This window comes from Sorex araneus, chromosome 1, assembly GCF_027595985.1.
Source record: "Sorex araneus isolate mSorAra2 chromosome 1, mSorAra2.pri, whole genome shotgun sequence".
NCBI classification, from domain to species: domain Eukaryota; kingdom Metazoa; phylum Chordata; class Mammalia; order Eulipotyphla; family Soricidae; genus Sorex; species Sorex araneus.
The window spans coordinates 280,262,575-280,277,749 of record NC_073302.1 but is presented as its reverse complement, the minus strand read 5'-3'; the positions used below and the strand labels follow the sequence as shown (position 1 = coordinate 280,277,749).

At 35.7% G+C, this 15,175-nt stretch overlaps 1 pseudogene; it reads right to left on the bottom strand.

Moving 5' to 3' along the window:
• Positions 1 to 14,188: 14,188 nt before the first annotated feature.
• Positions 14,189 to 14,398, bottom strand: LOC129401154 (U2 spliceosomal RNA; annotated as a pseudogene).
• Between the last annotated feature and the right edge of the window lie 777 nt (positions 14,399 to 15,175).

The window sequence follows — 15,175 nt, the reverse complement described above, 5'->3', positions numbered from 1 at the left end:
TTTGATTTGCATTTTCCTGATGATGAGTTGTAAGTTCAGGTTATACTCCATAATATCTGTATTGAATATCTGTATGTCTTCTTTGTAGAAACTTTTAAAGCTCATCTTTACATTATTTTGTATGGGTATTTTGGGTATTTAGTTGTTGTTAAGTTTTACAACCACTTTATATTCTGGATTTTAATCATATGTCTGCTGTGTGATGACTGAATAATTTATCCCAGCCCATAGGGCATATTTTTATTCTAATCACTATTTCTTTCACACTGCAGCTACTTCTTAATTTGCTGTAATCCAATTGTTTAATTTTGTTTGCCAGTAGCACTAGGGAAAAATAAGATGGAGTATTTGTTTCCCACAACTTAAACTTATAAAGTTAAAATAATTTAGACTTTATGAAATAAAGGATCAACGGACCATATTTGAGAGGTACATAGGCAGATAATTTTCAACAAAGGAGCCTCTTTAACAAATGATGCTGGGAAAACTAATATGAAACAATGAAACTTGATTTCAGTTATCAAAAGTTAATTCAGAGTGGATGAAAGCCTCAATATTAGATATAAATCAATAAAATTTTTATGCAAATTAGGGAATAACCTAGAAACTTTCCTCTCTTGACTACAAGTTAGATAGCATATATATTATGGACTTATAAATATCCATTAGCTTTGGATTTATGAAAGACATTTTATGTGAGATAGTCTTGGATATTGTTTTAATTTATTCATCATTATATACCAAAACATTTGTAAAAGCTTTAGGAAAATACAATTCACATATGATACTATATATTGGTAAGGTGTATCGTTCCAGTGTTTTTTGTGCTATACTAGTTAATTTATTTAATCATTGGTACAAGCAATGCTAGATTATTTCATTAACTCAAAAAGAAACCTACTAATGGTCACTATTGATTTTCCAGTTGAATTTAAATGACTAGGAAACCACTAAGCTAATTTTTTACTAAAAATCCCCCTTTGACTTTAGATGACCTATTTAAAAAATATTGCTGACTAGCGTATGAGGAAGATTTTTCTCTGATATTAGCTTTAATGTTGAACTTTTAACAGTTTGATCTATACTTTACTTGGAATTGATTTTGTGGTGAGAAGATGTTTGTTCTTTTCCCTGATACTTATAACCTAAAAGATGCAACTTAGATTGTTTGGTGGTTTATCATTTTATGGAAAATAATATACACATCTTCATAACAATGTATCCCCCTAGAGATTTTTTTCTCAGAATGCATCCATGTCATTAAACAGTATGTATCTGACATGGCTCTTTCTCCTGGAAGAGAGGATAACATGCAGCCTGCCATAGCCAAGCCACCGGACTCTGCGTCAGGCTGTTTCACTCGGTGGCACCCCAGAGGAGGGTGGGTGAGAGCCCTCCCCACCCCAAAGGACCCAGCCCTGGAAGCCAAAATCCTCCAGAACCCAACCACCACCACACTCAGGGCCCCTCCACACACACTCAGGTGGAGCCTTATGCATGAGTGAAGTTCCACAAAACCCAGGTAATGCGGAACTTTGTGACCTTGGACTCTGGGCTCAACAAGACCGGGAACAAAGATCCTGTGACCATTTCCCCCAGTCTTCAGTGACCCTGGGATCATACACATAACTCATCTCCTGCCTGCACCAGGTAACTTCGTCATTGGCCATCACCCAGATCACACGGCTTCTTCTCCCAGAAGGGAGCATAACATGAAGACCACCTTAGCCATGCCACCACACTTCATGCCAGGCTATTCACTCAGAACACCCTAGAGGGGGTGGGTGACAACCCTCCCAACCCCAAAGGACCCATCCCCAGCAGCCAAAAACCCTCAGAATCCAACCGCCACCACACTCAAGGATGCTTTCTCACACACATGAGTAAACATATTTTTGGACTATGAGGCCACAAATGCAGCCGCACAACACATCATAAGACACTTCCTACCCATTCTCCATACATACTACACCACATTTGATGGGGTTCAGATAGTAGGCGACAAATCATAGAGGGAAATATACTACTTCATCACTGTCATCCTGTTGTTCGTCGATTTACTGAGTGGGCACCAATAATGTCTCTATTCCTCCCAACCCACTCAGGGTTAGGGAAATGAGAACTCTTGTTACTATTTTGGCATATTAAATATGCCACTGGTAGCTTGCCAGGTTCTGCCCGTGTAAAATATATAAATATATATGTATATATGCACATATATACATATATGAAATCTCACATCACTCAAACTTTAAGAACAATAAGGAGCACTACCATAAGTGGACCCTGAGCACCTCAAGGTGTGGCCCATAACTAAAAGTCAACTGTAGCACTGTAGCATTGTCATCCCATTATTCATTGATTTGATCGAGCGGGCACCAGTAACGTGTCCATTGTGAAACTTGTTGTTACTGTTTTTTGCATATTGAATACAATATAGGTAGCTTGCCAGGCTTTGCTGTGCAGGCCAGATACTCTTAGTAGCTTGCCAGGATCTCCAAGAGAGCCAGAGGAATCAAACCTGGGTCAGCCACATGCAAGGTAAATGCCCTACCCACTGTGCTATTGCTCCAGTCCACAAAAATAAAATATGTATATATATATATAAAATTATTCACTGATGTTTCTTTGTGGGGGTGTTGGGTATGGCCACACTTAAAAGTGTCTCTGTTCACAAGCCACTCCTGGAAATGCCCAGGAGAACATATGTGGTGTTGGATATTGAACCAGGGTCAGCCACATTCAAAGTAAGCACCTTAACTCAGTCTCTCTCCAGTCTTCACAGGTGTCTCTTATGTCACATACCTGACTGAGTATGTATACTGCATAGATTTAGCAAGTATTCACTTTTTGCCACATGTTTTGAAAATCACTCTCCTCTTTTTAATGATACTGGAAGTATATTCCATAAATTTTTGTGGTGACTTAACCCAATGACGCTAATTAAATCAACACCTTTGACATATGTAAAGCAGGATCTATCAGAATCAATGAAATGGATGAACTCTGTGGCATGTGCCAATGCAAGTTAGCCTTGGCAGACCGGGCAAGAGTCTGGCCATTTATTGAACACAAAATCAACTCCTCCACCTAGCTCCCTGACTCAAGACATCTGAGTCATTGTGTTATTAACTGGTAAATTAAAATCAGCAGATACATTAAGGGCAAGATCTGGGACATTTACATAGAAATGGCCATAGGGTGATACACAATCAGAAAGCATCTTTAAAGTATAGATTTCAAATACGAAGATTTCCTACTCTCCCACCCCAAACATGCACATTCATTGCCCTCTTATCTAAATGACCTAAACAGTTTTATCCAGGGGACTAATTAGATCCTGTGGGATGTTTTAAGGGGCCAATTTCCCACAAATTAGATACCTCTGGGAATGCTAGATCTTATGGTTATTTATAAATAAAAGAAATATTCAGGATCCAGAGGGCAATCACTGAGGATAGAGACTAGGAGTAGCCTATAAGCACCCCTCTGATGCTGCCCCCCCCGCCCCCAAACCAAATAAAACTAAACCAATAAAAATTACATTATTTATAAAAAGTAAAATTCAGTAAAAAGCAAGTGGTATAATGTTTCCATCTTTGCAACCACAAGAAATAAATCACAAGAAGTCATCAGGCTTCTTATAGACAATAGTAGAGGGTTTAAGGGTAAAGAAAATTGAACAATTAAGTTTCCAGTGCTTGAGATTCCTGGTAAGAATGAAGAAATTACATGTCATTCTTTAGAAAACCATTGGAAATACATTTTATAAATATTCTCTACATCAGACTCAAAAGTGTAATTTTCTGCAATTTATTAATTGCTCTATAAGCCTTTATATATCAATTAAGTATTCTTGTCAAAAATTAGCATACATAAAACAATACTGCTTTTAAGACAACTACAGAATTATAAAAAAATGTGAAGTTAACTAAGCAAACTTTAGAGTAAAACGTAGCTCAAGTATAATTTTAATTAAGTTTTACAAGATCAGAAAAAATAATTTAAAGTAAGGAGATTTTCTGTGAAACTTTCACATTACCATCATTTGCATTTTACCTAGAAGTTGATTATAAAAATGCTTTAAATGTCATTCTTGTGGAGTGATGTACTTTCTTAATAATTATACATGATGTAGTTTATACATATTGGCAAAATTCAGTAAATGTTTAATATGTATCTTGAACAATACAGTAGACCATGAAAATGTTTTTTTTAGCTAGTTGTCTTCCTTCTATAAATTCCATAAAAATATTCTTGCACAAAAAGTAGGCGTCAACTAATAATAATGCTGAATCTCAACTTCACTAGTTCCTCAACTAAATGGCACTTAGTTATTATCTGTCCATGTCAATCTATATACAATCATACTGAATCTTAGAAAATTTATTTACCATGCTTCACATCTGAAATGGAAACTGCATATGATACAACATGATAAATAAATTGAGGTTTAAATATAAATTCCAGAAGGAATTCATAAGAATGAATCATATTGTATAGAACTTTAGGTCCTCAAAATAATTTTTACTTATAGTTGAACTGATTTGATTTCCAAATAATTCCAGTAAAATTAATCGGGCATATGTAATCATGTCTTATATCCTGATAAAGCAGTGTAAATTAGAATTCAGTGTGGAAACATGCTATGTGACATAATTGTATATTCTGAATATTTTCTAAGATAAATTGTATGGTAACTAAAGTTTATGCCTGTTATCTCTAATGATATAAACTATTTCATAGAAAATATAAGCAATGAATTTTACAATAAATGTTTGTGTGAGGCTTTATATAATAATTGACAGTGGATTAATATAAATATCTGCAGTATTGAAAAAATTATATGATGTTGTCCCCAAACATTGTTTTTTACTAAAAGGTACAAAGTAAAAAGTAAACTAAGGAGCCAGAAAGATAATAGAGTGAGAAAGATGTTTGCTCTGCATATGCTGACTCAGGTTTGATTCCATACCCACAAAATTCCTTGAGCTTTCCAAGACTGACCTGTCAGCACAGATCCAGTAGTAAGTCCTGGATAATTCTGGTGTGGCTCCCAAATGAACAAACAATAAAAGTAAACTCAGGACCTGGAGCAATAGTATACCTGCTTGCATAGGCTGACCCTGGATCTAATCCCAGGTCCATATGACTCCTTATGTGATCCACTGGGCATGACCAATAGTGCTATCAAAGCACAAAGCCAGAAGCAAATTTGGAGAACTACACTGTGTGAGCACTAATCAGTCAATAAACACTAACAAAGTCAAAAGCATCAATTACAGTAGCCAAAGAGAGGACAAATACCAAATAACTTCATTAATCTCTGTTGTAAAGAGAAAGAGAACAAGGTAATACACGGTATCTAATGAGAATAAACCTTGGATTTCGGTTATAGAACTGAGATTAACAAGTAGTAAGGAAAGAGAGTGGAAGAGAATGACAAGACCTATTAGAAGTAACATAAGGATATTGGCGGAAGGTGTTGGGCAATCTTGCGGTGGTGTGATATTTTAACTACGCCTCCAAAGCAAACATTGGGGATGGAATGACCTATAATGGATAGGATGCTTGCTTTATATGTGGCTGACCCGGATTTGATCCCTCACCCCTATATTTGATTCCTGAGATCCTACAGAAATGATGCCTGAGCATAGAGCCAGAAGTAGTCCCTGAGTACTGCTAGGACCAAAAGAAAACAAGAACAACAAAAATCCCCACATAAACAGAAATATATATACACCTGCCACCTTAACTAGAAAAATAATGAAAAGTAAAGGATGATTACTTGCTTTAACCATGACAGCAGATAATTTTCCAACTCAGTATTCAGACTTTGCAAGTATAAATTAAATAGACAATTAGTAACTCTTTCTAAGTTCAGTTGGTATTAAAAATAATTAGCTACATAAAGAATTAAGAGTAAATATTTAGAAAATATATAAATAGTGGGGCTGGAGCAATAGCACAGTGGGTAGGGCATTTGCCTTGCACGCGGCTGACCCGGGTTCGATTCCCAGCATCCCATATGGTCCCCGCCAGGGGTAATTCCTGAGTGCAGAGCCAGGAGTAACCCCTGTACATTGCCAGGTGTGACCCCCCCAAAAAAAGGGGGAAAAAAAGAAAATAGATAAATTGTAGGAATATCTATAACTCTTCGCCTTCGCTATAAATTCAAACAAACAAAACCTCTATACTGTGCACTTTACCTGATGAAACCATTACTCTACTTATATATAAGTAGAGAGACTATAAAGTGAGTTGTAAATCTCAGGTACTTCATAATTTAAGATTGACAGGTGTCAATTCTACATTATTTCAGACATAAGAAGAAAGTGCATAAAAATACTTAAAAGAATTATGCAACAGAAATATATTCTTTGAAACACAAATATATGGCAATTCTAAATTACTTGTGCATCCATCTCCTTCTTAATCTTCCAGATTTTGAAACATGTTGAAATTTGTAATAATTACTAGCTTAAGTTCACTAATAATTGGAGAGTTTACAGAAAAGAGTGGGATATTTCTACCCAGTCTGGATTAATGCATTATGCTTATGAAGGAATACTGAACAAGTCTTCCCCCAAGCAATACTAGGAGACTTCTATAAAAATTGATTGCAATCTAGATCATCATATGTTATTGGTTTAAGAATGTTAGTTGACTTCACAGGCTTGGTATGAGCCTCATCCATGAATGAATCTCTTGAAAAACTCAGGCATATGGGTTTTGTGATCGAAATCTCCATGGTCTCATGGAAGGGATAGGTAACTTCAAATCATCTCTCTGTTCTTCTGGAATCCTGGCAGTCACATCCAAAAACTGCCTCTGGTGCCTGCTCATAATCCAGAGACTCACAAATAAATCTTAGAAGATATCAACCAGCTGCAGAGATGCTTCCAGTCCCCAAAGTCACCATTTAAGTTAAAAATTTAACTCAAGCTGTATCACTCTATTTAAAACTTTAGAATCTCTGGAGTGTGCAACTACATGTGAGCCATCTCATCCTGTACCCACTGATGTACTGGGAATAGTACTCTACATTGGATGGGATGTAAAGTAGAAGGCAACCAACCTCATTTTAAAAATATTAGTACACAAGGTTCAACCTGTGGCAACATGTTAGAAATCTCTTACATAGGGGCTTAAGGATTCCAGAGTGAGACATAGCAATCTTCACACACTATCATTTAAGGAAACTTTTATTGATCACTTTTAGGAAATTATTCATAGCAAGCAATACAAATTAAATAATTTAGGGCCTTCTATTGGGGCAGGCTAGGATGGTTGTTGGGAAAATTTAAAATAATTGTGGTAGGGAGAAGATGGTTCAACAAAGGTGACATTTTTTGTTGAAATATTGAATGTTATAAGTTATTGCTCAGGGCCACTCTCCACACGTTTGGAGGTGTCTCACGCATGGGGGAGCCAGTGGAGGAACCCGGGTGTGTGGGACCCGGGACAGAGATCTCCAAGGCTGCTCAGATCGGGACTGAACACAGCGCTCAAGCCCCAGACCGGGGGTGGGGGGGAAAGTTGGGAAGAGAGGTCCTGGACTCACTTGGGGTGCCGATTTACCACATGCATTTCTGTGTCAGGAACGGGGATGAGACTATGGAATAGATGGTTCTTCAGGTGCTTGCCAGTATGGTCCCCCAGCACTGCCCAGAGCACTAAGCCAAGAGCAGCCCCTAAGTTGGGAACAAAGAAAAAAAAAAAACAAGTACAATCTCTCCCCAGGGGACTCTGGTGAACAACCAAGTTGGTGACCCTCGACCACCCCCCACGACCATCCCATCGCTGTATCCCATGTCTGATATAACAGAATTATGTATTTTAGTAACTGTGATGAAGAAGTACTTGAGGAGAGATAGTTCACCAGGCTGAGCACTAGTTGTGCATGCAGGAAGCCTAGGATCCATTACCAGAATTTCATGGTCCTCTAAGCAATACCATGGAATCACCCCTAACACAGAACTGGGGGTAATCCCACACTACCATGTATGGTCCCCAAATAAGCAAAAGAGGGAAAGAAAACATTTGAGTTGGGTATATAACCGCTTGAATTCAGTTACCAGAAACAAAGTGAGAGATAATAAACAAAAAGATGAAATAGGGCTAAGATCTCTCTACATTAACAGTAGAATTTCATATTTGGTCTATCAATCCATATATTTTCTGGTTCTCTCCACTAATGTTAGCTGGAATCAATGTTCATATATTGAATTTGGAATCAATTTTAAGTCCTTTGAAACAAGACAATCATATTAAGATTGACAAAATATTTCAATTAATTAGGTTTTATTTCTTCAGCACTATTTGCATATATCTATGTCTTGTGGTTTTTAATGTATAGACATAGTTGACATCTAAGTAGAAATAAATAACACTGTTAATATATTTGTGAATTTTCAAAATTTTGAATTATAATCATGTTCTTTAACATTGAACCTTTAAAATGACCTGAAAACAAGTAAAGAAACAAACATGATAACCTCTCATTACACACCATAATGATCCAGGGGGATGAGAGTGAGTGAGAGAGAGAGAGAAAAAGAGAGAGAGAGCAGAAGAGAGAGGAAGTGCCTGCCATAGGGACAGGCTGGGGGAGAGGTAAGAGGGAAACTGAGGCCATTGGTGGTGGGAAATGCACACTGGTGGAGGGGTGGGTATTGGAACACTGTTTGTCTAAAACCTGCCCATGATCAGCTTTATACCCTGTGTCTCATGGTGATTCAATTAAAAATAAATGAATAATAAAATTATTGTTTTATATTTTTATGGTCAACAGTCATCCATACATTTTATTTGGTCATAATTTTTGGAGGGTTGTAGTTAACACACTAGACAGTATTTGGAGGCATCCCTATCCATGTTTGGGAACCCTGCAATGCTGTCAATAGAACTCAAGCTATCATACGTGAAAGCAGGTGTTCTACCACTGAATCCTATACTGGGTCCTAGCTCTTCACTGTTTACTGCATATACAGATGTTTCTATTATTAGCATTTTCCTCTGAAGAGCATCCCTTGGATTATTATGAACTGCTTCATTATTGATATTAATGATTCACTTAAGTGCATTTTGACAGAGGTAAATTTTGTTTAATTGAAAATTGTTGTATTATCCTGGTGAAAATAACTTGAGCTATATACTGGTTTCCCCCTCCCCTTCATTACAAAAACAATAGCAGGACCAGACTGGTCCCTCTCTTGTCTTGGATATAAAGAACCAAAGGAAGAGAATAAGAAGAAGGCAATGACATCAGAACTTGGTTAATGTTGTACAGCTCTGAATGGGGGTATGGGGCTGGAGATGGGGTTGAGGGCAAGGGAGACTGAAGCAATGGTAGAGGAAATTGGAATTTCTAAGTGGGGAGTGTGATACAATGTTTTATTCATGAAGCCCTATCATTAATGACATTGCAGATTACTGTCATCCCATTGTTCATCGATTTTCTGGAGCGGGAGCCAATAACGTCTCCATTTGTTCTAGCCCTGAGATTTTAGCAGCCTTTCTTTACAATTCCTTCCCAAGGGTGCCGCATTAGAGGCTCTTTCAGAAGAAAAAAAAAAGCCTAAATATATATATACATATGCTTTTATATATATGCTATATATATGTATGTGTATATATATATATATATATAGTCTAGTTCTCCCTCTCGGAGAACCCGGCAAGCTACTGAGAGTATCCTTCCCGCATGGCAGAGCCTGGCAAGCTTCCTGTGGCATATTCGATATGCCAAAAACAGTAACAAAAATGGGTCTCATTCCCCTGACCCTGAAAGAGCCTCCAATTCATAAAATATAAATTTATTTTGACATAATAAAATAAATGTCAAAAATTAAAATATATCTTAATTATAAATAACTCATGAAAAATGCAAACTTCAAGAGCAATTATTTCTTTTTAAAGTTAGATGTCTTCTAATGACTATTATAGTTTTTCTGAATCTGAAAAACACTATATCAAGGAAATTGCTGATTGATGTAGTATAATGTTGTTTGAGTCATATCATTACAGTCTTCATAAATGTTTCATATGATTTACATCCACAAGTCATGCCAGAATTGGCAGGTGTTTCCTCTGTCCTGGTTTCTCCTGCCTCACCAAATTGCTTCTAAACTAGATGTTGTGCTGAAAACTGTCACAATGTAGGCTAAATTTGAAACTCTCAGACTGTATTTTGGCATGACTTAGGTGAGATGTTACAAATTGGATGATAACTCTGTCATACACATTATAACTGTAGGTGGAAGTCTCTTGAAATGAAAAAAAAAGTTCAGAAAAAGCAATCTAGGATAGCTATACAATTAGAATGCTAGAGTAATGCTGTATCATTAATAATTCTATATTATAAAATGTATAACCCATTGATTGGTGTAGTAACTTAAAATTGCATATGTTTATTTTGGTTAACAAGTGAACACATTAACTACAAAATCTATTTTTTTTAGTTTTATGTCATGTTTTAAGAAAGTTTCCTAGTATCTTAAGATATGGTAATTTGTAGATAAAAATATTTTTACCCACAGTGACTAAATCTGAACAAAATAAGTTAACTAAAGCTTGTCATAATCATAAACTTCAAAATTTGTGGTAGTGACTAACATTTAATTTTAAATTATGTGCGGCTTAAAAGTTAAATATGCAGCTATATGTTGCTAAGAGAACAATATATATGCATATATTGCTACATGTGTGTGTCCACACACACACACACACACACACACACACATTTCCATTAAGTAATCTCATCGCTGGGCTGGAATGATAGCACAGTGGGTAGGGCGTTTGCCTTGCACGAGACTGACCTGGATTCGATTTCTCTGTCCCTCTCAGAGAGCCTGGCAAGCTACCTGTGGTGTATTCAATAGGCCAAAAACCATAACAACAGGTCTCACAATGGAGATGTTACTGGTGTCCACTCGAACAAATTAATGAGCAATGGGATGACAGTGACAATGATACAGTGCATCTCATAGCTAACTACTCAAGCTAAAATGGGCATGAAGGAGATTGGAGAGTTAGTGTAAAATGTAAGGCACGTCTCTTGCAAACAGCTGACAGATTCAATCCCAGTTAACACATAGGAGCACCTCCAGTTTGATCCAGGAACATAGAACCAGAAGTAAATCCAGAACATTGCAAGGTATGGCTCCCAGACAAACACAAATATCAGTAAAGCACAACTATTTTTCGCTTGGGGGAAAAAAAAAGATTGATCATTTAAAAAATAAATAAATAAACATAGCCTGGCATGATGTTCCACTTGTTGAAATTTTTCTGTAATTCTAGGGTGTATTCAAGAAAATTTTTAAAAGAAAGAAAATAATCCAGAAATTTAATATGAGTAGGAGATAAAGATGGCTAAATTTTATTGAATTAAACTCAAATGGCTTTAAATAAGATGATTCACTATAAAGCATGCTTATGTTGTATGTTGAAATTCCTAAAATAGGTGTATTTTAAATGAAAAAAATAGCTTTTGGATATGGCTCACAAAAGTTCCAAAAAGCATGGTAAAGAGATATCCTTATATCATACTTATGGCAACATTATTTCTTATAAAACAAATGAGGGAATACGTACCCAGCATCTTTATCTATGAGTAGGTGGACAAGCAAAATGTAGTGTGGACAATATAAGGGGAATGGAAGTGGAGAGTATTGAATGAACTAGCTAATCCTATTGATCTTTTAAATCATAATATTTGATGGGAGACATTGTTTTGACTTTGATTGTATCAAGATAGGGCCTTACAAATATTTTTATATTAAAAATGTCCTCATTGGACAATGTTTCCAATACTGTAGGTATAAAATATTTAAATAATTTAAATAATTCTGATTTGTTCTATGCATTTTTTCTTGAAAATTTGAATCTACAGATATACACTCTATCACAATAATGAGCTTGAGAGCAAATATTGTATGTGTTCATAAATATTTAAATGCCCTCTAAAATGATAAGATGTTCTTTTGATACATCTGCATTTTTGAATTATAATTTTATATCTATTTTACTGTATAATGCAGCTTATGAAGTTTGCTGAAATGTTTCTGAACATACATAATATATATAACATATGCAATATATATAATAAATAATGTGCTATATAGTACATAAGTGTGTGCTTAGTTATTGTTCTCAGAATTATATTTGTTATGATTTTTGAACTTTTAGGAGTTTGATTTTTGATATTTTTACTTAATGGATTTATTTGGCATTTAAATATTCAAGGATTTCTTTCTTTATTAAAACCAGTCCTTTTATTGTATTCTATCATCAGAAGCTTAAATTATCTTGCTTTTTTTTTTTGGGTCACACCCAGCGATGCTCAGGGGTTACTCTTGGCTCCGCACTTAGGAATTGCTCCTGGCAGTGCTTGGGGGACCATATGGGATGCCGGGGATCGAACCCTGGTCGGCCGCGTGCAAGGCAAATGCCCTACCCGTTGTGCTATCGCTCCGGCCCCGGAAGCTTAAATTATCTTGTTGATGTTGACTTTCTTCTTATTAATGGTAACTCATTATAGTAAGTATTCACTAATCATAATTTTGCTGTCTACGTCACACCTTGACATTTTCAAGTTTTGTTTTACAAGATAAATGGTGACAAAGGAGTTTACTAATTCCTATTAGTAAAAAGATCTTAATCTCAACAAATACTCTTTGATATAATATAAAAATATCACATCAAGATATGAATGTGGAGGTCAAGTGGAAAGATAGAAATGTAGATATATTTTCAGTCTTTTGCCACTTTATTTTTGTACAACATATGCTTCTTCAATTAATTTATATCACTAATGATTTCTACTTTCAAATAGCACTGTAGCTCTATTGTCCTGTTGCTCATAGATTTGCTCAAGCAGGCACCAGTAATGTCTCCATTGTGAGATTATTGTTGATGTTCTTGGTATATTGAATACGCCACGGATAGCTTTCCAGGCTCTGCTGTGCGGGTGAGATACTCTCATTAGCTTGCCGGCCTCTTCAAGGGGGACGGAGGACTTGAACCTGGATCAGCTGCATGTAAAGCAAATGCCCTACCTGTTGTTCTATCACTCCAAACATTGTCAAGTAAAAACAGCAAAAATAAGTCTGCTTTTATTTAAAATCTCCTATAAATTGTTCATGAAATATAATAATACACACGGCAATTATTACAATCAACTTTCTGTTTTTATATCTGTTACTTATTTTAGGTTTTTATATTTTGTTTATAAATTTTTTGGTCACTCCTGTTTGTACTCAAATCTTCCTCTTGGTTCTGTACTCAGCAATCATTCCCGGAGTGCCAGAGAAGTGTCCCACCTCTGTGGTAGCTCTCTAGCCTTTGATTTTATTTTTTATGTGTTTTAATTCTCTGATTTCTTTATGGGTAGCCAAAATTGATACATTACTAACAACTATTTTCTTCTTTTATACTAAATAATGCTCTGTGGTTAATATGACAAATCAAATTTTCATGCTTATTTATTCAAAATCACTGTTCAATTCCTAATTATACAGGTTATAACTCCTCTATTTTTCCCAGTATTGTTCTTTGCCTGAATAAGTAAACAATTATACTTTCATCCTGTAATAAATGTTAAGAACATTTAAAAAAGTATGACAGTTCTTCCCAAATCGTTGAGGCTTGTAAAATTAACACAGGGAATTTTTGTTTTGTTAACTCATGACAAATCCAGATGATAATGTGTCAAACAATGGTGATACTTAGTTCCCAGGGGTCAAATATTTAACAAACAAAATATTATAATATCCTCTAGAACATACTGATTTATATTGTTTGTTTTATCAGACTGCCTTAGTCTTTCAACATTATTAGAGATGTAGTTTATCATTTTTAGTATAAAGAAAATGTAAAACAAAATTTTGATTATATAAATAGGAAATACTAAAATGCAGTTATAAAAACTATACATTTAAATGCGCTATCTTCAAGATCTGCTTCTAACAAATTATATTTCAGTCTCTGAAATACACTTAAAGTTTATTTATAGAAAGTTGAGAAAAGGTGACTGTGTTTGTGTCCTGATCTATTTTATATTACTTTTTTTTCACTTACTAGTAAGCATACAGTTGGTTAATGTTATTACAAGCTATAAGTTGTAGTTGGCCTTGATACAACAAGATAAAATGGTTTTATGTGGTCTCAGTTTTATGTCATTTTGCTTATATACACATATATCACTACTATATGTGTGTATATGTATGTATATATATGTACATATATATGTATATATATATATATGTATAAAACCGCACTATATCACTACCATCCCATTGTTTGCCGATTTACTTGAGCAGGCACTAGTAAGGGCTCTATTGCTCTTAGCCCTGAGATTTTACACTTGATCTTAACCAAAAGGCCAAGAAGCGATAGCCCTGAGATTTTAGCAGCCTTTCCTTACACATCTTTTCCAATGTTTGGAGGCTCTTTCAGCGTCAGGGGAATGAGACCTATCATTACTGTTTTTGGCATATCGAATATGCCACGGGTAGCTTGCCACAGGCTCTGCTGTGTGGGCGGGATACTCTCGGTAACTTACTGAGCTCTCCAAGAGGGACAGAGAAATCGAACCTAGGTGGGTGCATGCAAGGCAAAAGCCCTACCCGCTGTGCTATCGCTGCAGTCCATGGTGATATTTGATATTTAATTTAGCATAATTCTTAATATTTTAAGATGTGTTCATGTTTTACATGCTTGACTGAATAAATATCAATTTCTTTAGATAATGTTCAAATTTGTTTTTTAAATCTAATTTGTATATCCTTTGTAGAAGATAAAAGAGATTAAAACTCTTTCAAAGCAAAACTTTTTTTTTCATTAGGAATTTTGAATTCAAGTGTGGGATGCCTTTGATAGCAGAGAAATGTGTCCCCAGGCCTCCCCAGCTGAGAAACAAAGACATGATGGATTCTCAGATAGTCAAAATGGCCTATTTATTTCCAGAGCTGAATATCGTATACACAAATTCTGAGGGGGTATGAGGTACAGGAATGCACATAGGTGTGATTGATCATTTACAGAGGCATAGTGTTTTGACAGAAACATACTCTGGGGGATTAACTCAAAAAGACCTTCTGTCTCCCAGGGGCATTTATATTGCTTTTCTCCTTACCTTGCTGCTAGTACATATTAAATAATTAAGTTCACT